The sequence below is a fragment of the Rhinolophus hipposideros genome (assembly GCF_964194185.1).
Source record: "Rhinolophus hipposideros genome assembly, chromosome: 4".
Classification (NCBI taxonomy): domain Eukaryota; kingdom Metazoa; phylum Chordata; class Mammalia; order Chiroptera; family Rhinolophidae; genus Rhinolophus; species Rhinolophus hipposideros.
The window spans coordinates 1,715,702-1,737,573 of record NC_138050.1 but is presented as its reverse complement, the minus strand read 5'-3'; the positions used below and the strand labels follow the sequence as shown (position 1 = coordinate 1,737,573).

At 43.4% G+C, this 21,872-nt stretch overlaps 1 protein-coding gene across 1 annotated transcript in view; it reads right to left on the bottom strand.

The window, feature by feature from the left end:
• LATS2 (large tumor suppressor kinase 2) overlaps positions 1-14,735 on the bottom strand; it is a 126,715-nt gene extending 111,980 nt beyond the window's left edge. The window contains exon 1 of the mRNA XM_081045709.1: positions 14,629-14,735. The gene's annotated coding sequence lies outside the window, so the exon portion shown is untranslated. The remainder of the gene's footprint in view (positions 1-14,628) is intronic.
• Between the last annotated feature and the right edge of the window lie 7,137 nt (positions 14,736-21,872).

Sequence of the window (21,872 nt, the reverse complement as noted above, 5' to 3'; positions counted from 1 at the left end):
AAGAGGGAGGGAACAGAGAATATATTCAAAGAAATTGTTAATGAGAACTTCCCAAATTTGTGGACAGAACTGGATCCTCGAATCTAAGAAGCAAATAGAACACCTCATTACCCCAATCCTACAAGGCCTTCTCCAAGGCACATTGTATTGAAGCTGTCTAAAATTAACACCAAAGAAAGAATCCTCAAGGCAGCCAAGGAAAAGAAGACGGTAACCTACAAAAGAAAGCCCATTAGATTATCTTGATTTTTTCAGCAGAAACTCTACAAGCCAGGAGGGACTGAAACCAAATATTCAAACTACTGAAAAAGAGAAATCATGAGCCAAGAATAATATATCCAGCAAAGATATCCCTTTGATATGAAGGACGAATAAAGACCTTTCCAGACATACAGAAGCTGAGGGAATTTTCTAATACACGACCTGCACTACATGAAATACTAAAGGAGGCTATTCGACCACCATCAACAGGGACAATTTGTGGCAACCGAAACATAAAAAGGGGGAGCGTAAAGTCCTGAACTGGAATTTGGGAATGGAGAAAGTAAGCGTGCTGAAGAAAATGGAATACTCTAAATATCAAACTTTCTTCTACATAATCTTAAGGGTAACCACTCAAAAAGAAAATCCAGAACTGAAATATATACTGTAATAAAAGAAGAAACAGAGGGAAACATCATGGAATACTACCACACAGAAATAACAGACAACAACAAAAGGGCAAAGAAACAATGGAGACACAGCCTTACCAGAAAACTAAAGATAGAATGATAGGAAATCCTCACATATCAATAATCACTTTAAATGTAAATGGACCGAACTCACCAATAAAAAGGCACAGAGTAGAGATTGGATCAAAAATTAAACCCAACCACATGCTGTTTCCAAGAGACACATCTCAGCTACAAGGACAAGCATAGACTCAAAGTGAAAGGGTGGAAATTGGCACTCCAAGCAAATGGTACCCAGAGAAAATCAGGTGTAGCCATAATGATATCAGATGAAACAGACTTCAGGGTGAAAAAGATAACAAGAGACAAAGATGGACATTTCATAATGGTAAAGGGGACTATACAACAAGAAGACATAACAGTCATCAATATTTATGCCCCCAATCAGGGAGCACCAAAATATACCAAGCAACTACTAACAGAACTAAAAGGAGAAATTGACCAAAACACAATTATACTAGGGAACTTAAATACATCATTGACAGCTATGGATAGATGATCCAAACAGAAAATAAATAAAAAAATAGCAGCCCTAAATGACACATTAGATGAAATGGACATCATTGATATATATAGAGCACTTCATCCTAAAACATCAGACTACACATGCTTTTCAAGTGTACATGGAAGATTCTCAAGGATAGACCATTTATTGGGGCATAAAAGCAGCCTCAGCAAATTTAAGAAGATTGAAATCATACCAAGCATATTCTCTGATCACAAGGCTTTGAAATTGGATATCAACTGCGAAAAAAAGCAGGAAAAAACAGAAATACATGAAGATTAGACAACATACTTTTAAAGAACGACTGGGTCAAAGAAGAAATTAGAGGAGAGATCAAAAGATACATAGAAACAAATGCCAATGAAAATACATCCTACCAAAATTTTTGTGATGCCGCGAAAGCAGTTTTAAGAGAGAAACTTATATCATTACAGGGCTATCTCAAGAAACAAGAAAAATCCCAAATAAATAACCTCATGGTACACCTCAAAGAACTAGAAAAAGAAGAACAAGTGAAACCGAAGGTCAGCAGAAGAAAGGAAATAACAAAAATCAGAGCAGAGCTCAATGAAATAGAGAACAAAAAGATAATAGAAAATATTAATGTGACAAAGAACTGGTTCTTTGAAAAAATTAATAAAATCGACAAACCCTTGGCTAGACTCACTAAGATAAAAAGAGAGAGGACACTAATTAACAAAATCAGAAATGAAAAAGGGGAAGTTATCACGGACACCACAGAAACACAAAGGATCTTTCAAGAATACTATGAAGGACTATATGCCACCAAATTCAATAACCTAGAAGAAATGGACAAGTTCTTAGAAACATATAGCCTTCCAAGGCTGAACCATGAAGAACTGGAAAATCTAAACAGACCAATCACCAGTAAAGAAATTGAATCAGTCATCCAAAACCTTCCCAAAATCAAAAGTCTGGGATCTGACTTCTTTACTAGTGAATTCTACCAAACCTTCAAAGAGGATCTAATACCAATCCTACTCAAACTCTTCTAAAAAATTGAAGAAGAGTCAGTACTCCCTAACTCATTTTATGAGGTCAACATTACCCTGATACCAAAACCTGGTAAGGACAACACAAAAAAAAGAAAACTACAGACCTATATCTCTGATGAATACTGATGCAAAAATCCTAAACAAAATTTTAGCAAACTGAATACAACAATGCTTTAAAAAGATTATTCATCATGACTAAGTTGGGTTCATCCCTGGGGAACAAGGATGGTTCAACATCCACAAATTCATCAATGTGATTGATACATCACATAAACAAAATAAGGACAAAAATCAGATGATTATATCAATTGGTGCAGAAAAAGCATTTGACAAGATACAACATCCATTTATGATTAAAACACTTAATTAAATAGGTATAGAAGGAAAATAATAAAGGCCATCTATGACAAGCCCTCAGCTAATCTCATAATTAATGGTGAAAAACTGAAGCCCTTTGCTCTACATTCAGGAACACGACAGGGCTGTTCCCTATCACCTCTGCTTTTCAACATAGTGTTGGAAGTCCTTGCCAGCGCTATCAGGGAAGTGAAAGAAATAAAAGGCATCCAAACTGGGAATGAAGAAGTTAAAATGTCACTCTTTACAGATGACATGATGCTATATATAGAAAACCTTAACTACTCCACCAAAAAGCTGTTAGAAACAATCAATGAATACAGTAAAGTTGCTGGCTACAAAATCAACGTACAAAAGTCCATTGCATTCCTATATACTAACAATGAAATCTCAGAAAAAGAAATACAAAAAACAATTCTCTTTGCAATTGCAGCAAAAAGAATAAAATACCTAAGAATAAACTTAACCAAGGATGTGAAGGATTTATATGCTGAAAACTATAAGACATTTTTGAAAGAAATTGAAGAAGACACAAAGAAATGGAAACACATTCCATGCTCATGGATTGGAAGAATCAACATAGTTAAAATGGCCATATGACCCAAAGCAATATACAGATTTAATGCAATCCCCATCAAAATCCCAATGGCATTTTTAAAAGAAATAGAAGAAAATATCATCAGATTTGTTTGGAACCAGAAAAGACCCTGAATAGCCAAAGCAATCCTAAGAAAAAAGAACAATACTGGAGGTATCACACTCCCTGACTTTAGCTTGTACTACAGGGCTACAATAATCAAAACAGCATGGTATTGGCAGAAAAACAGACATATAGACCAATGGAATAGAATTGAGAACCCAGAAATAAAACCACATAAATATGGACAGATAATTTTTGACAAAGAAGCTAAAAACATACAATGGAGGAAAGACAGCCTCTTCAATAAATGGTGCTGGCAGAATTGGATAGCCACGTGCAAAAGAATGAAACTGGACTGCTATCTGTCACCATGTACCAAAATTAATTCAAAATGGATCAAAGACTTAAGCATAAGACCTGACACAATAAACTGCATAGAAGAAAACATAGGTACTAAACTTATGGACCTTGGGTTCAAAGAGCATTTTATGAATTTGACTCCAAAAACAATGGAAGTAAAAGCTAAAATAAACAAATGGGAGTATATGAAACTTAAAAGTTTCTGCACAGCAAAAGAAACCATCGACAAAATAAAGAGGCAACCACCCGAATGGGAGAAGATTTTTGCAAACAGTTCCTCCGATAAGGGTCTAATATCCAAAATATATAAGGAACTCATGCAACTCAACAACAAAAAAACAAACAACCCAATTGAAAAATGGACAGAGGACCTGAAGAGACATTTCTCCAAAGAGGACTTACAAATGGCAAATAGACATATGAAAAAATGCTCAACATCACTAATCATCAGAGAAATGCAAATAAAAACCACAATGAGATATCACCTCACCCCAGTCAGAATGGCTATCATCAATAAGACAAATAGTAACAAGTGTTGGAGAGGCTGTGGAGAAAAAGGAACTCTTATACACTGTTGGTGGGAATGCAGACTGGTGCAGCCGCTATGGAAGGCAGTGTGGAGGTTCCTGAAAAAATTAAGAATAGAGTTACCATATGACCCAGCAATCCCTCTCCTGGGTATCTACCCAAAGAATTTGAAATCATTTATACATAAAGACACGTGTGCTCCAATGTTCATTGCAGCTTTGTTTACGGTGGCCAAGACATGGAAACAACCAAAATGTCCTTCGATAGATGAATGGATAAAGAAGTTGTGGTATATATACAGAATGGAATACTATTCGGCGTTAAGGAAAGATGATATAGGAACATTTGTGACAACATGGATGGATCTTGAGAGTATAATGCTAAGCGAAATAAGTCAGACAGAAAAAGCAGAGAACCCTACGATTTCACTGCTGCTCTAAGTGACCTGAGTTAAGTTATCAGGTACAACTCCTCAGTTTTTACCTGGCCAGGGAATGGTAACTTGCATAGAAATGGTCAGGTGAGCTGCCCTCCATGGCTCCCCCCCAGAGTATAAGGAAAGCGGGCCTCAGGCCGAATCCAGATACACACAGGCATTTCTTAAGACATTTATTAGCAGAGCAAGCACAAAACAGCTCAGACAATCAGTTCTGGAAGCTCAAAGAAGTCCCAGCGGTCTTTCAGACACCATGGATGCAGCATTCTTAAGATGCCATGGCCCAAGGGGCCCAACCTGGAGGTCACAGGCTGGAACCCTCCAAATTCTCAGACCTTGCTCTTGCCTAAGCTGTTTTAGCCAATTCATACACGAGTGCCTTTAATTTTACCAACAGGACCCCATCTAGGACATTTATCATGCTAAATAACAAGACACAACTTTTACCAGTCAAAGCCCCTTGCAATAGCCAGTATGCTCACCAGAAAAGCCTCAAGTGTTGAAGGAGACACGGGTCGCAGCAGGACCATGACAGCCATCCTGATAGAATGCTCGCTGACCACTCACTCTGCTGCAACATTTTACTATGAAAATGTTCAGACATACAGCAAACTTGACAGAACTGTACAATGACACCCATATATGCGTACATCTCCACAGATTGCTCTGTTTCAGAGTGTATCAGAATCACCACCTGGACCTGTTCAAACACGTGTGGGCTTCACACCCATAGTTTCTAATTCCAGGATCTGGCCTGAAAATGTGCATTTCAAACAAGTTTCTAGGTGGTGCTGATATTGCTGGTTCCTGCACCTCACTTGAAAAAACCACAGACCTTGGTTCTACCATTAGTATTTTGCTATATTTACCTTATCACATATCTATCCATCCATTCATCTATCCATCATCCATCCATTCCTCCATCCATCCATCCATCTATGCATCCATCTATGCATCCTTCCTTCTATCCATCTATCCATCCTTCCATCCATCCATCCACTCATCCTTCCATCTATCCATCGTATCCATCCATCCATCCATCCATCATCCATCCATCAACCATCCACCTGTCCATCTGTGTGGCAAGCAGCTACTGTATTGGACATCATAGATACAGAAGTAACCATTAACTAGGACCCTGTGGCTGAGAGGGGAAAGAATTCAGGATAATAACAGTAATAATAACAATAATATGTTACAGCAGGTTTGGGTTTGCAAACACTTCCACAGACATTATCTCATGCAGCCCTGTAGCAGCACTCTGAGACAATTATTTTCACCACCATCATTCCACAATGAGAAAATGAAGGCTCCTCGTGGTGCAAGTGGCTTGCCCAGCAACACTCAGTGAGGAGGTGGTACAGCAGCCTGGCCTGGCCCCCATCGGCATGTCATCCCACACAACCGCCCACAAAGCAGAGACCCTACAATCTAGGTGTCATGAGGAACATGAAAGCAAGCGGTTGCCTCCTCAGTCCTTCTGGACAGTGACTCGCAGAGAATTTCCCAGATGGCATTATTTAACAAGAAGATGTCTGGGCCCCAAACCCTGACAGTCTTTTCAGTAAGGCTGCAGTGGGAATGCAAGGATTTTATCCAGAGCCCCAGGACATGAGGATACAGGTGGCCTTATGGTCCACGAGTTCCCACAGATGGTCTAGAAGAACATGCAGGCCCTTAAGTAAGAGTCCTGCTCACAAGCTGAAAGTCACGTCAGAAAGTTGTTTGCACTCAGGTAGTCTCAGGGGGTGGCCTGGTCATACAGTGGGGTACTGAGCTGCAGAGGATTTAGTAACATGGGGGGTTGTTCTAGATGCATGAACAAGGAGGTGATTAGACTTGGGTATTTTTTCTGTAGTATGTTATACTTCAATGAAAAGTTTTCAAAAGGAAGCCTCTGTCCACCAAACAAATGTCATTCCACCTCTACACGTATTTATATGTATCCTCATAAAATGACTGAAAAACACCAAAATATTCACAGTGGTAATCACAGCCTAACTGGGTTATAGATAATTCAAAATTCTCTTCTTTTACCTTGATGTTTTTTTCTGCATTTCGTACAACTGATGTATGTTGTATTAATAAGTAAATAATTAATCATAAGGAGAGGTCTTGAAAGTTAAGTCCAACTAGTAATCGTTTCATTCTCTACATGAGGTCTTGGGAAATGACATTTGGGAGGTTTCCCACTTGGGGTACACATGAACCCCATTCGTGCTTAGTACCCCAGCACGACTGCTGTGAATGGGGAAGTTGGGTCAGGGAGTGCCTTCAGGGAGCTCTGTCCCCTGGCACTGAGCAGAAGACAGGCACTTTGCTGTGAGGGAGGCACCGAGGCTTCACGTGGAGCCTGCAGGGGCCACAGGTAAGTAAGTGAGTGGGAGCCACCTCCAGTTTATCTGACATGAAAACCCAGGGATGCCGAGAGCACATCTAAAACCTGAGGGGTGATGCAAGCAAAGTGTTGATTAATGAAGAGCTGGATCTGCTCGCAGACCCGTTTTCTCTGTTTAGGTGGACAGAGCTAAGGTGCACAGATGGGCAAGTTGAGGGAACATCTGGGTATGTGGTGGGGGCGTCGGTGGGGGTGTATTGTCTAGAAAGTGAAAGCATCTTTTAAAGGCCAAAGGAAAGAGTGTTTTAGGGTGGCTCTGGCTTCTGGCAAGTGCCTAATACACACGCCTTGGGGGTTCAGCATGGCCTGGTCGGTGAGCCCCCGGGGCCCCGCTGCGTGAGGGGCTGCGTTGCCAAAGGTTCCTAGTGAAGCCATGCCCCAGGGCGACAGCCGGGCCCTGTGCTCTGTTACCCTGTGCCCCACGGAGGAGTCAGCCTGGCCAGTCTCCTCGCCTGAAAAAAGGGAAGCACAGTGGTCCTGCGTGGCGAAGTTTTGTGGGCATGACACCTCAGAGAAAACTCCACGCTGTGCTTAATGGTTCTGGGACTGCTGCGGAAAGCTGTTACTGGTGAACAAATGAATAAAACAGAGATGTGTGAACACATTGGGTGGGAGAGAGTGTGAGCAGGCAGCCCACACCTGGGCTCTGTCCCCGCAGCTTCCCGCCCCCTCTCCTCCGAGGCTCGCAATGAAACCCGGCTCAGTAGCCTGCAGAGCTGCCCAGCAGGCTCTCGCATCCACCCTCAGTCTAGCTTTGCTCTGTTTCGTGCCCCGTCCTCTTTGGCAGGATTCGCCTGCAGGTTAGAATGAAGATGGGCAAAGGGCTCATGCTTCCAGGCCGCATTGGCCCCCTGGGCAGGGCAGGCAGTGGGGGGGGGCAACAGAGCTGGGCGCAGAGAACGGGGAACCCCCACACTCCTCTCACAGCCAGGAGCTGGCTAAGCCCAGCCCACCTGCACCCCACGTGGTGCCAAGGCCTGGAATTAGCTCAGGACAAAACAAGCCTGAGAACAGGAGAGAACTGTGTGAGAAGAACTAAGCCATGTCCAGCTAATTGCCAGAAAGAGTCTAGGTTTGCTGATGAAAAAAACAAACCCTTCTGCCATGCAGAGAGGGAGGCTGCATTTCATTTAACAGCAGGACACAAAAAATAAGCCTTAAAGAAGGAAAAAGACTCTCCAAAGCATTAATGAGATCAAACAGCACATCCAAGGGAGGCCCTCCTCCTACACTGTCAGGAGGATGTGGCGCAGATTCAGCCTGTGGGACATCATGATGCTGGCACTGGACAGGAGGCTTAAAACTCCACACATTTCTGACATTCAAATTTCAGAAATTAATCATTTTTTTCTTTGTTTAAGGAAATACTTTTGTTATGTGTTACTGTGTCCCCACAGGACCTCAGGATGTGACTAACTAGGAAACAGGGTCATTACCGAGGTGACAAAGAGGTCATTAGGATACATCCCTATTCCAGTGTGACTGGTGCCCTTACAAAGGGGACATTTGGACACAGACGTGGAGAATGTCCCGTCAAGATGAAGGCAGAGATGGGGTGATGACAAGGAGGAACATGGAAGCCGCCCGCAGACCACCAGAAGCTGGGCGGAGGCTGGCAAGGCTCCCCCGCAGCCTCAGGGAGAACCAGCAGCCGAGACCTGGACCTCAGACGTCCAGCCTCCAGACCTGGGAGACGACACACTTCTGTTGTTTAAGCCACCCTGTTTGTGACGATGCCATTTTGTTACCGCAGCCCTAGGAAACTAACACAAACTTACAGTTTTTTTCTTAATTGTAGTGGTAACATATGCCCATGGTAAAACACTTCAGAAGATGAACAAGGTACCAGGAAGGAAAATCAATGTCTATAGGGACCCTAGCAGCAGAGATTTGTCCCGTTTTCCTGTCTTCCTTCATTTACTCACTGTCCTCGCTGACACAGCAGGTGCTGTGCTAGGCACTCGGGGACTGGGGAGGAGTAGGCAGGAGAGCAGTCAAAGCCAGGGACAGGGAAGGCTGGGCGGCAAGTGAGGCACGGATGGAGCAAGTGGTGGGATAAGGGCAGGAGGGCTCAGTGCCAGAAGTTTGGAAAGGTTTCTCTGAGGAACTAATATTTGAAAGGAGAAATGTGAAGGGGAGGAGAGGATGAACCATGTGACTATTAGAGAAAACCCCAAGTGTGAAGACATGCCGGGCCTGGTAAAAGAACAGCAGAGCTCCTGGCTGGGAAGAACAGAGGGAGGGGAGAGACAAAGACGGGTCACAAGTTACTGTGTGTGAGATGGGACATCACTAGCGTGTGACAAATGGACTGAGGGGTCCCAGCTGCCAAGGTTCTCTGTGGCTGCTTGTAGAGAACAGACTGGAAGGGATATGGGGGCCCCGAGTCCTGCCGAGAGCTCTTGTAATAATCCAGATGAGATGCCCGCAACGTTCACACACAGGCAAAGCGTGATAATGTGTTTAGTGGGGGGCACCCTTACTACTTTAATGTTTGGTAAACAAATAGTGTCCTAGAAGTGCAATAGTGTCCTAGAAGTGCATATTTTTGTTACACGGTTTGTTTTTTATTTTGGTGAGCCTGCACTTGCTTCTGATGACCTTTTCTCTCTCTCTCTCTCTCTCTCTCTCTCTCTCTCTCTCTCTCTCTCTCATTTATTAAGGTAAAACGTATACACAGTAAAGCACCTAAATCTTGAGTGTGCAACTTAATGAAGTTTTACGTGTATTCAGTCACCAGATCAAGGCATTCCATATTTCTAGCAGGAGCCAATTCCTTCCTGTTCCTTCCCCACTTTTCTGTTTTGATAAAGAACAAAATTCCACTCAGTAAATTTGCAGATCTAATTGGCTTTATTAAGCAATTCATGAATCGGGCAGCATCCCACATCAAAGCTAGAAGGGCGCTCTGGGTTGTAAAAATGAAAGGTTTTTGTAGGCAGAGAGAGGGTGGGACAAGAAAGAGTGCATTATTTCAAGAAGGTCACCACCCCTTGGGGGAAGGCAGGGGGGCTCATCAGACAGATGACCTCACTAGTGCTGACCAGGGAATTCCAGACCTATTGGCTTAAAATTCTACTCCTGGGAGGGGCCAAAACTTCAATCAGTTTTGGTAGTAAATTTTTGTTTGGTGATGTGACTTAGCAAAAGTGACTCCATTTTGGCCTGCTGTTTCTTTTAGTTTAAATTTAGGAATATGGGGCCGGCCTGGTGGCTCAGGCGGTTAGAGCTCCATGCTCCTAACCCTGAAGGCTGCCGGTTCGATCCCCACATGGGCCAGTGGGTTCTCAACCGCTGCCAGTTCAATTCCTCGAGTCCCGTAAGGGATGGTGGGCTCTGCCCCCTGCAACTAAGATTGAACACAGCACCCTGAGCTGAGCTGCCACTAAGCTCCCAGGTGGTTCAGTTGGTTGCAGCGGTCCTCTCAACCACAAGGTTGCCGGTTAGACGCCCGAAAGGAATGGTGGGCTGCGCCCCCTGCAACTAACAACGGCAACTAGTCCTGGAGCTGAGTTGCGTCCTCCACAACTAAGACTGAAAGGACAACAACTTGAAGCTGAACGGCACTCTCCACAACTAAGATTGAAAGGACAACAATTGACTTGGAAAAAAGGCCTCGAAGTACCCACTGTTCCCCAATAAAGTCCTGTTCTCCTTCCCCAATAATAAAAACAAATAAATTTAGGAATATGTCTCTATGTCAATCAATATACAAGTTGTGATAAAAAATACGGTGAATGTTTAAATAAAAAAATTTATTACAGTAAAAGATACATTGTCATTAATCCCCCTCAAAATACTCCCCCTTGCTTTAAATACACTTATCCCATCATTCTTGCCACTTTTTGAGGTGATTTGAAGTCCTCTTTCATGAGCGTCTTTAGTTGTGCTGTCATGGCTGCCTCGATGTCCTGAACCATTTTGACTTTGGGGAAGGGCTAGAAGTCGCATCGTGCCAGATGGTGAATAAGGTGGATGAGGACACACTGTCATGTTTTTATCTGACAGAAGTTGCAGTACCAGAAGCAATGTATGACATGGAGCCTTTCTGTTGTGATCACAAAATGCGGTGAATGCTGCTGCCGAGTGTCATCCAACGGAAAGGCAGGATCTTCAATATGGGAAGCAATGCGTCGAACCTTAGTAACAGTGTGTGACAAGTTTCAACTTGTTTGGTGCAGTCAGTCGGGTGTGAGCTACGGTTGAGAGAAGGTGTGTTTTAAAGTGTGCCGTAAATCCTCCTCCATCATGACAATGCTCCGTGTCACACATCGCTTCTGGTACGGCAATTTCTGTCAAATAAAAACATTACAGTGTGTCCTTGGCCATCTTATTCACTGGATCTGGCACTGTGCGACTTCTGGCTCTTCCCCAAAGTCAAAATGATTCAGGACATCGAGGCAGCCATGACAGCACAACAAAAGACATTCAGAAAAGAGGACTTCCAGAACTGCTTCAGAAAGTGGCAAGAACGATGGGATAAGTGTGTTCAAAGTGAGGGGGAGTATTTTGATGGAGGTTAATGGCAATGTGTCTTTTGCTGTAATATATGTTTTTTTTTTATTTAAACAGTCACTGTATTGTTTGATCACACCTTGTAGACTTACAAATTTATTTATATTTTTTTGGACAGTATTCCATTTTATGGATGTTCCATAATTTACTTAACTAGTTTTGTATTAAAATTCTTCCCAGTTTGTCATGTTTTATAAATACTCCATAATGGCCATTCAGAGAGTCCGCCCAGAGTCGCCCTCTTGACAGGTTTCAATGCCTGTGCCCATTCTAGCAATTCACCTTCCGCAGCCGTATTTTCACTGGTCCAAGCGAATGTACTTTAGGAATGAGGTTTGAGAGCCCTTTAGAGAGAGCATTTGGAGAAGCTGCCAGGCAACTTAAGAAGGAGAAATGAACACGGGCACTGGTGGAAGGGCGTTTTGGATGGGGACACGCTGCAGACCCTCCCAAGTAGAAGGACTGACAGTGCCAGTATATTGCTTTCTTGCAGTTCACAAACTGCCTTACACACATACTCCATTTTCTCAAAAACCCACTAAAGCTGGCAGCAGCATCACAGAGGACAGATTAGTGGTTGCCAGAGGGGGGGACAATAGGGTGGGAGAAATAGGTGAAGAGGGTCAAAAGGTAAATAATAATAATAATACTCATAAATACTTTGATAAAATAGTAACGTTCAATTAGTATGCATATATGTACTATATGTAAACACACACACACACACTTCGAGGGAGAGGATCCAACCATTTCCCAAACACACACACACACACACACACACACACACACACACACAGAAAAATATCCCAGAAAATGACAAGCATGGTGAGGATGTGAAGACCTGGAAGCCTGCACACCGCTGGGATGAGGGTAAAAGGTGCAGTCACTGTGGCAAACAGTCTGGTAGTTTCTCCAAAAGTTAAAAATACAACTATATCTGACCCAGCAACTCTACTTCTGGGGACAGACCCAAAATAACTGACAGCAGAGACTCAGATAGTTGTACCCTCATGTTCTGTGCAGCACTGTTCACAACAGTCAAAAGATAGAAACAACCCAAAGATCCATGGATGGATGATGGATAAACAAAAGTCCATCCATACAGTGGATGTCATTCAGCCTTAAGAGGGTAGGAATCCTGACACACCCTACGTCATCCGTGAACCCTGAGGACATTATGCTCAGTGAAATAGTCAGTCACAGGACAAGCGCTGTGTGATCCTACTTGTATGAGGCCCTGGAACAGTCAGATAATAGGGACAGAGTGGGTGTGGGGGATGGAGCTGGGGGAGGGGCATGAGGAGTTATTTAATGGGGACAGTTTCAGTTTTGCAAGATAAAAAATTGGTGGAGATATGTTGCACAACCATGTTACTGTACTTCATAGTATTGAAACTGTACACTTAAAAATGGTTAAGATGGTAAATTGTATGTTAAGTGCGGTTTCTTTTTTTACAATTAAAAGAAAAACCCAGATACCTAATTATTAATTCTTAATTCCCTTGTGGACTAATTAATAATCATACTTGAGCTAATATTAGTTCCTCCACCCTCTCACAGCCAGGGCTGTCTGAAATTTCCAGAATAGATGACCGAGCCAGTCTAGTCACCATCATAATGCTCCCTCAGTTGTGCACTTGGTGAAGAAGTTCAGTTACTGTTTATGTTATCTCTCTTTCTCTGCTGTTTACATGAAATCTCAAACTTTGTATTTTTTTAAAAAACAATCAAATATAGCATAGAAATTCAAAATAATGAATTGGAGTGAAAGTTACTATTTCAGCAGCTTTGAAAAACACAGCAATGTTCTTAGTTTTTCAAGACTTTCACTTTAAATTATAAAGTTGTTCTCAATTAGTATCACTCATATGGAAAGAGATGGAGTATGATTTGCCAACTGACAAAATATCCCAGTGCCTCTTGGTACAGCTACAAACAACAATGTCCACACAATAGTATCCGCGTCCTAGGCTTCAACAGGAAGAGCTGGGCAGAGGGGCAGTTCTTAAAGGATAGAAAAAGAAGGCAGGATGAAGCTGTACAAATGTGTCCCTTTTTGAGTCAGTGGCACAGTAGCCCCCACTGTCCTGTGTTATGCTGTGGTACCATAGTAGGACCTTGTTTTCTATGGGGAGCCTGGCTATATTTGGTTTATTGCATTTCTTCACATGCATTTCCTTCCAATTTCTTCAATTAGTTAATTGCAGTTTGAATCAGACATAGTGTTTTTACAGAAGCATATTCCTTGACAATTTATTTTAGAAGTTGTTGAGGAGGTCAGCTTGCATTCGGGTGGGATCAGACAGATACATGAGTCTGTAAAAGCAATCAAGAAGCTAAGGATAAAAATGAACACAAGTTGGCAGCCTGGTCTGATGGTGGAAATGACTAAGCTCACCGGGAGGACACCAGAATTCTTCTTCAGTCAGTTACTAACCAGTGAGACTGGGGAGCTCTCAGATTCCTCGGGCCACATCTGTCCACCTATCAAACGGAACAGCCGCACCACATCGTCATCTCTACCAACCCTCTCCTGCGCTAACATCCTCTGATTTCATGAGCGCAGACACACCTCGCCCCTCCCCACCCTTCCATGCCCACCCCCCTGCACTGTTTCAGTTGTCCGCTCTATTCAGGGAACTTGGCAGTCTGGCCCTGGCCTCCCCCTTGGGATGCCAGGACAGTCCCGCTCCTGGGATGCACCCAAGACTAAAGCAATCCCAGCTATCACGGCGCCTCCTTCACCCCGCGACCCAGCTTTCTGACACCAACACCAGTCCGCTCGCTGTGCTTTTCAGGGCACCAGCAAGTCAGGACTGCGGGTCCTCACTGCGTGCAGTCCACTGGGGGTGGACCTGGGCCCTTCTTCCACTGAGTGTGGGTGACAGCAGCTGTGCCTGAGGCTGAGGCTGCAGTTCAGTACAAAGAGCAAGAACAGCTAGAGCAGAAGCCGGCTCTCCCTTCACTCAGCGGGCTGCACGGCAGGGCTAAGGGAGGTGGTGAGCTCAGGACTGAGTGTGACACAGGACATACACAACCAGCCCCTTCAGGTACCACTGTGAACACACTCCCCAGGCAGTGAAGCCCTCCCTGGCTTCCAGACCTTGCCACATGCAGCCAGCACGAGCAGAGCCCACCCTACCTGGTGGACATTCTGTTCCTCCCGGGACTGCTGGCTGGGCCTCCTCGGGGCTAAGCAAACCAGAGCAGGGCTGGCTTCCTAGCTGCCGGAGCAGGGATCCTCCCCACCTAGGCAAACAGAGAAAAGCCCAAAGTGTATGGATAAACTTGCCGAGGGAGCGCTGGGTTCACCCAGAAGAAGCGAACATGACACCTAGTACAGAGGCCACCCTGACACAGGATGCAGCTGAGACCCTGCTGGACGGAACTGAGGCCAGGCAGGCAGAGGCCCACAGACGGACCTGCAGCAGCCTCACGATTCACTGACAGGCTGAACGCCTTCCTCCTTGGCAAAAGTAAAAAGTCAAAGAAAACGCAAAGGACTGAAAATCCAATCTAAAAGCCTAGGACACTTTTTAGAGTCCACTTTTTTGAGATATGACTTACATGCAATGACATGCACCCATTTAAGTGTACACTCCAATCAGTCAGGAGCGTTTCTCCCACACCTCAAAGGTCTTCGTGACTCCCTGTCAGCTGACCTCTCCATTCCCCCAGCCCCACAGCCACCGACCTGTGTTCTGTCATTAGAGGTTACGAATACCTTGTTTTAGAATTTATTATGAATCAGTTAAACGACATGTACTCTTTGGTTCCTGGTTTCTTCATTCTGTAAAATACTCATCCATGTTCTTTCGTGCATCTGAGTACACTCCATCAGCTACCAGCTCGTCTTCACCTGTCAATAAATATTTGGGGTCTTTATAATTTAGGGTTATGAACCTCTATGGATGAGTCTTGTGTGGACATATGTTGTCACTTCTCTCAGGTACATACCTAATAGTGAGATTCTTATAAACAAACTTGATAAAAGGCTGCCAAGTTGCTCTCCAAAGTGGTTGTCATTTCATCCCCCTTCCAGCAGTCCACGTCCTCGCCAGTCCTTCGGGTCGGGTCTTTTTAATCCCACCACTCTGCTGTGTGGTAGGGCACGTGTGTGCGCATTTTTATTTGCCTTCCTTGATGACTAACAATGCTGAGCCTCTTCCCATGTGCTTATGACAGCTTCTGAACAGTGTTTATCAAAATCTTTTGTTCGTTTTCCTGTTGCGCTTATTGACTTTGATGAGAATATTTGTACTGTTTTGCCATTAAGTACGATGCTTTTGTAGTTTCTGACAGTTACACTTTATAATAAGTTAATAAGAAATATTATTTCTTTTGCTAGTTTGGCAAGTATAGCAAAATGCTTAGTAACAGATGCAACTAAGGCTCTAAATTTCTCTCTGAATACAATTCTGGACATTTCTAAGGATATATTTTTGCTTAGAAAATAAAGAAATGTGATATTTTTGATACGATTTAGAAATTACAAAATATGGTGTTTCTAATTGAATGTAGGACATAAAGAAATGTGACATTGGGCATGGTTTATTCTTGTTACGTTATAAAAAGCCAACAACCCAAATCTAATGATGACAGATGTGTGAAGGGTACAGAATGGAGCGGATACGTTTTAACTGGAGTCCTGAAGAAAGCACCCTTGTAAGAGGAGGCTGACAAAAGCAATAAAGTGCAAGAATGTGAGACCAACCCAACCTCAGATTACTCTTGGGGACAGTGATGGCTGTAATGGGCTGCTCTGTGGATCATCAGAGTGACAGATCACAGGAGAGACGAAGTTTCCTGTAAACTTCCCTATTTATTCAAAGTACGCATGGGGACTGAGCCTTGTGGCCAGCGGGCTGCCAAGATGGCGGGAGCTGGGAGGGCAGTCAGGGCCATGGCACAGAGGCAGTCAGGCCTCTGCACACCCCAAGCACAGCAAGGCCCTCACCAGCCTCATCAGAAAAGTGCCTTTCTCCAGGCATCTTCCTGCCCCTTGCAAAAAAACTGTCACCTTCAGGTACTGTTACAGACCACCACGGTGAGAATGGAGCTCACAGAACAGTGCAGAGCTGCTGTGCACAGCTGTGAGCAGTGGCTTTTCTGCTGTCTGGGAAGTTTTTACTCTGTGATTAATCTTCCCGAGACCCCCAAACCCTGCTATGCAGGCAGAGGGACAACATGCAAGCTAGCAGATCTTTTTTATCAACAAACAGGTAAGGCTGATAAACAATCAAAACCAAGCTCCCCAGAACATCCCCCACAAAATTGCTCTCACATGAGCACCGAGAGTCCTTCCCCACTGCTACCAGGCCACGCAGGCCACTCACACACACTCACTGAGGGCGAGGCTGTGTTGTAAGTGCTCTACAAATACCCACTCCCTGAAGTTAGTCCTCTTAGCATTTCCCGAGGCTGGCACATTTGTCTGGCACAGATGAGGACTCGGGGGCTGACAGAGGCTAAGCAACTTCCAAGGCAAAGGCCACCCGCCAGTCAGTGGCAGAAGCAGGAGCAAAGCCAGGTGGCTGGCCTCAGCCTCCACTCTCAGTCACTACAGTATGCTTCCTCATATCCAGAAGAACGCTCACCAGGTGGAGATGTACACAAAACCAACGACACACAGCACCGTGGAGCTGCAGTCAACGCAGAGCGTTCCTAGTAGCGTGCTCACGCAGCCCTGGACGCAGGATGGGTCACTGTCCTGACACAATCACGAGTGTCCACAGGATAGCAGCCCATGGCCCACATTGTGGTCTGAAGCAACTGACTGGATCCCCTTCAGAAAATGCCCTTTCCTACTTGCGTAGGCTTGGGGACAGTACCTGAGCCAAAGCCATTGTTAACGAGAGCCAAGGTTGAAATTGGGGGAAATACGTGAAGCATCACAGGAAAATCTGAGGCCAGGTGAAAACGAGATAAGGAACATCCAGCTCTGATATTAATACAAAGCTCCAGAACAGAGGGACCTATGCAGGAATACCACAGCAGGGCTGTGTTGGAGATGCTCTCTGGGTGTGTATGGCAGGGTGGAGTGCTGCAGCTTACAGACCCCACAGGTTACTAGAAAGAAAACGCATTCGCTCAGGTCACTGCCCAGGTCAGTGGGGCATGCGACTCCGTGGCCAGCAGCCACAGCAGCACTGCCTGGGGCTCGAGGAACCTCAGCCTCCACTCCAGATCCATGGAAGCACATCTGCATTTTAACAAAACCCGCCAGGAGATTCACACACATTACCATTCAAAGATGAAGGACACTGTTTGGAGAGTAGCTAGATTTAAGCCCCAGGAGGAGGCTGGGATGCCATACAGTCCTAGTGAGGAAGGGGAGCTAAGGAGAGGACAGGAAGCAAACTTTCTGGATGAATAACCTCTGCTGACACCAACACCATTTGTGACAACTATTGTCACAAATCTCACTCCCTTTCATCTTCCCAACAATTTTGTGAGTTTGTACAATCCCAGTATATAGGTAGAGAAACTATTTCAAAGATGGCATGTAATTTGCCCAAAGTTATACAAGCACTCAGTGATGAAGACGCAGTACCAATCCAGGGCCACTGAATGTCACACCCGAAACTTTCTCCTGTGTCTTTTTATCCAGGTGAGAAACAAGGAAGGTGTGACCTGATGTCCACAGCAAACTCAGAAATGATGGTGTTTATCACCATTGCTGATTTCTTTTTTCCATTTTCACTAATGTCTTTTCATTTTCACATAATGAACATAACCAAGAGTCTGAAATGACCTTTACATAGGCATCATAAGCAGATACATATTTTCAAGTTTCTATTAGTCAACACAATGGTCTGGGAAGAATGGAGAATGGGAGCAAAATTTAAATGCCTAAAAATCTTGTGTTTGCATTACTTGGATTTGGAAAATGAAAGCATGGGAATTCATAGACTAAGGATCTGAAAAACTCCATGCTCAGCACTTCCTGTCACTGCCAAGCCCCCGAACTTCCTGTTTGGGAAGCAGTGCCCCTCCCACCCAGCTCCCTGGTGACTAAGCCTTGCCATATTTTCAGCCAGGGAATTTCAGCTTTGCCTTTTCTCCACAGCAGGCCACTGGGAGCCACGCTGGACTGAAGTCAAGACAGTCTAGTGATACTGAATATCTGTAATTACTGCTTGTTCCTGTAACTACCCTTTCAAGCACTGTCCAAGAAACTTGTGTTTTCAAATTCAAATTCAAATCTGAAATGGACTCTCTTAGAGATTCCCACTAGAGGTCATTTGATTTATAAGGTTATGATGATATCATGGCCTTAGCAATGATATTCTGTGTATATGTAATTTGTAATGTGGACAAAGTTTTAGGAATTTTCTACCTTGCTTTCTAGTATAAGACTAATTCAAGATGTACCTAAAATAACTACCTTTGCCTGATATTTATTTTTCCATATGTTCACAAATGTATTAGGTAGGACCAATTTGTCAATCAGTTACTCACTCATTTATACAGTTTCAACCAATATTTGTTGAATGTTAGATCTCAGACATAAGCTAGACCCTGAGACACAAGGAAAATAATATAGACCTTTACTGTCCAAGAGAAAGAAAGGAAAAAAACATGCAATAAGGGCCAGTTACCTCTGTGCCCGGCATTGGGTTAGAAAGCCAGATGTATACAAACTGGCAATTACAAAATAGTCACGGGATGTAAAGTACAGCACAGGGAATGCAGTCAATAATATTGCAATAACTATGTATAGTGCAAGGCGGGTACTAGACTTACTGGGGGGATCACTTTGTAAGTTATATAAATGTCTAGCCACTATGCTGTACACCTGAAACTAATATAATACTGAATGTCAACTGTAATTGAAAAATTAAAATTAAAAAAATAGACAGATGTGGTAACAAATAATTGAAATAGAATTTGAAAAGTTCGGAAAGTGCTCATTCAAGACTCCGTGGGCACATGTGGAAGGGGGTGAAGTGTCCTGCAGAAGTAGGCACTCAACTGACACCAACAAATGCAGGCATTGGCTTCTCTTTCCTAATTTTGTGTTTCCTCCATGCATTCTGGTCCTTTTCTTTCCTCCAACACACAGGAGCCCTTCAGGTGTAAGGTGATTTATGAGCACAAACTATAAAAAAATGTGAGCTAAACCCCAAGGGTAATCTCACTTTACTCAGTGTGTACTGTTTGCTTTCGTGCTGTAAATATATAAAATAAGGTATACAGTCTCCACAGGGAACTTTTAATAGTTCCTCTGGGTCTTTCTTTCATACAAATGTGCCTGCCTACTCCCTCCCCCTCCTCTGCTTTTACACACAGAGTGCAGACTATCTTCTTTCATTTAACAATATATCCTGGACAATAATAGTGCCATCATTTTTCACTGCTGTATAACATTCCATTTGTGAATGGGTCATAGTTTATTTAACCAGATCCTCACTGATCATTTTTGGGTTTTTGATTTATAGTCTTTTCTTACAATCTTACAAACACAGTATTTTGTATGCATACATGTGTATCTTAGTGGTCAGCAGTCAGAGATGGGGTTGAAAGTCAATGCATGTTAATTGGATCACATACAGTATTGAAAAAGCGCCCTTAGATTAGAGTTTATCATTTTGCAATCCCACCAGCATGCATGAGAACGCCTAGTTCCTCAACATTTGGATTTTTGCCAACCCATAGGTAAAAAGTAGTATTTGGACCGAGTTTTAACTTGCTTTTTTCTTATATGAGAGGCTGGGCATCCTGTTTTTTTGCTTACAGGCCATTTGCATTTCTTCTTCTGCAAACTGTCCATGTCATTTGCCAATTTTCTTTTGGATTCTCCTTCCCTTATATATTTCTAGAAATTTTTTTATAAGTTAGAGAGCCCTGTGTCTGTGGTATAGTTTCCACTATTTTTTCCTGGTTTGTCGTTTCTTTTTTGACTTTACTTAATTACATCTACAAAAGTCTCTGTTGCCACGTAACATAATATATTCACAGGATCCAGGGATGAGGTCAAGGGCACCTTTGGGGGACCATTATTCCACCTTCCACCCTTTGTCTCTGCTGGGAATGTCCTTCTCCAGATACCACATGGCTCACTCCCTCTTCTCCCTTTCATCTACTCATGGAAAACAGCAACACTCACACCTACCCAAGCATACCAATCCCTTCACTCTGTTTTACTTTTTTGCATAGCAATGACCACTTTCTAACGTAATATATTATTTACTTGTACATTGCCTGTCTTCCTTCAGAAGACTTTAAACTTCATTGGGCCAGAAATTTTTTTTTCTGGTTTACTAAATACTCCCAAAACCTACGCAGAGCCTGAAGCACAATAAATGTTCAATACATTTTTATTGACTAGATGAACTTAATTTTTTTTTGGTTTTTTTCTACTGGAATTTTCATCTTTTTCTCATGAATTCTTTACATATTTAAGATATTAACCCTTTGTCAATGTTATCTTTTTCTTAGAACTTTTGTCTCCAGTTTTCTCCATGCATTTTCTTATACTTTTGATAAAGTATTTTATATGCCATATTATAGATTTTTCCAGCTTAAGATGACCACAGACAGTTACCCATGTTTTTAAAGCTTTAAAATCAGGGCTTCCTTGTTGATAGAAGCAGAAATCTGCTATGTCTGGGCACGCCTTGTGAGCTGGAGGAATGTGCTGGATGATTTCTGTGAGAAAGAAGGTATGTCCTGGGAAATAGAAATTCTGAGAGGTGCCAGGCTCAAGCAGCTTGATTTACTATTCTGTACCCATTCTAAGACACCCTTGTTTTCCTTCTCATTTTAACACTCCTAGGTCAGGATGTGTCTTATAAATGATGACATCTTACAATTACAGTTGGCAAGGTTTTCCCTTTTACTGATACATAGACCAACCATGTGTCTCACATCTGATAGGTCTTAGATTTGGTGAAATACAAAAGAAAGTCTTGGTTACCTGAGGGCAGTGTGACTGACACCCCTCCTAGCCGTCCGACAGTAGCTCAGTCCCTGGACTCATTTTTATTTTGGGGCGGGAGGTGGGGGGACCAGGAGGGACTGAAAAGTAAAAATGAAGCAGCTGTTCCACCAAGTACAAGGGAACAATTGGGGCACAAGGACTGGCCTCCCTTGTACTGCAGTGACATTTGGGGGCCAAAGCATGCTGCCCCTTGACCTTGGATCTTCCTACACCTTGGCTGGTGGGCATGAAGGGCATTTTTGGTGCTCACTGAGCAAACCTGCTCACAGGAATGCTGGAGGCCTTCCCAAGAAAGACTATCCTTTGTGATCTCTCTTCATTGCTTCCTCCTCTCAACCCCTGGTAACCATTGAATGTTTTCTGTCTCCATAATTTTGCTTTTCCAGAATGGGATATAGTTGAAATCATACAATATGTAGCTTTTTCAGTTTGGCTTCTTTCAT